The following is a 264-nucleotide window of genomic DNA, read 5'->3' on the forward strand; positions in this document are numbered from 1 at the left end:
ATATATATATATATATATATATATATATATATATATATATATATATATATATATATATATATATACAGGACAACTATATTATAATCATATAGCATTACTACTTGCACGAATAGCATATATACTCTACGTATTGTATATTTCATATCAGAAAATACATATGCTTATATACATAAGTAAATAAATTATACACACACACACATATATATATACATATATATATATATATATATATATATATATATATATATATATATATATATATAT

Source organism: Eimeria mitis, genomic scaffold, assembly GCF_000499745.2.
Source record: "Eimeria mitis Houghton genomic scaffold, Emh_scaff1700, whole genome shotgun sequence".
Taxonomy (NCBI): Eukaryota; Apicomplexa; class Conoidasida; order Eucoccidiorida; family Eimeriidae; genus Eimeria; species Eimeria mitis.